Source organism: Aplysia californica, unplaced genomic scaffold (assembly GCF_000002075.1).
Source record: "Aplysia californica isolate F4 #8 unplaced genomic scaffold, AplCal3.0 scaffold00081, whole genome shotgun sequence".
NCBI classification, from domain to species: Eukaryota; Metazoa; Mollusca; class Gastropoda; order Aplysiida; family Aplysiidae; genus Aplysia; species Aplysia californica.
In genome coordinates, this window is record NW_004797351.1 from 116,308 (window position 1) to 117,444 (window position 1,137).

The window sequence follows — 1,137 nt, forward strand, 5'->3', positions numbered from 1 at the left end:
GGGTGAAATATACAGATCATGCAAACAGACTCAATTTCGGTACTAAGCAGATAAGGATTTAGTACTGCGATCCTTAAAGTTTTCGGCAGTTCAAAAGTTGTTTTTACTAACCAATATAAATTCCCTGATTCCAATTTCCAATATTTGTATGCATTCATTTGCGAAAAAAAACTAAACGGATAGGTGAACGCGTTTGCTGTCCCATCTTATCAACAGGAATACACTCGTGCATTTGCTTATACTTTATAGATAATTATAGATAATTAAAGAACAGGGTGTGCCTTGAGTTGGTGTTCTTTTTTCAGTCTTCTTTCATGTTATACTCTTTAACATTTTTAACTTCACACTTCATATTAAAGGCAATAATTTGATTAATACTTAACGAATCTATCTGAAAATTTCAGATAAGACAGTGCAGTCGTTTTACAGCAAGGGAAATACGTGGGATGCAAAGTTAAGAATGTTTTTAATCTTCAATTTTTAACTTATAGTTGTCAGGGTCAAAATGAAAAGTGACAGCTTTCAGTAACGTGTGATGACACCTCACGTTGTCACATCTTCACATCGTCGACGCATGGACGGGATGAATCGAGTTATTGTCTAGTGAGGGATGATATTCCACTCTTCAATTAAGGCTTAATCTAACTGAGCAAAGGGTACGGGGCTGGCCTGGTATTGCCCGAATGTCGCGATCTAAAATGTCCAGCAAATGCTTAATTGGATTCGAATTTGGTTAAAAGCGCTGGCCATGGGTGCAGGAGAGGAATGTTGCTAGTTTTGAGAAATTGATTAGTCACAGCAGCCTTATGAGCAGGTGCATTATCATGCATGAATACTTGTCCATGGGCTTGATTTTGAAAGAAAAGTACATTTGGCTCGAGAACTGGGTAGATTTAGCATTGGCCCTCACACGCGACGCTGTGCCCAGTAAAGTCTGTGCTGGATGTGAAGGGGCTGCAGTTTTATGCGACAAACTAGGCCCTTTAGCTCTAAGGTTCCTATGTTTCAAATGAAGAAGAACAATCAGGACAAAGATCGAACTGTCATTTCTAAGTCTTTTCGACTCATCTTAGGCCTTTGTTTGCCCGTTGAACAATTGATTTCTCAAGCGTTGCGTTAGGATGAATGAGTCCCCCC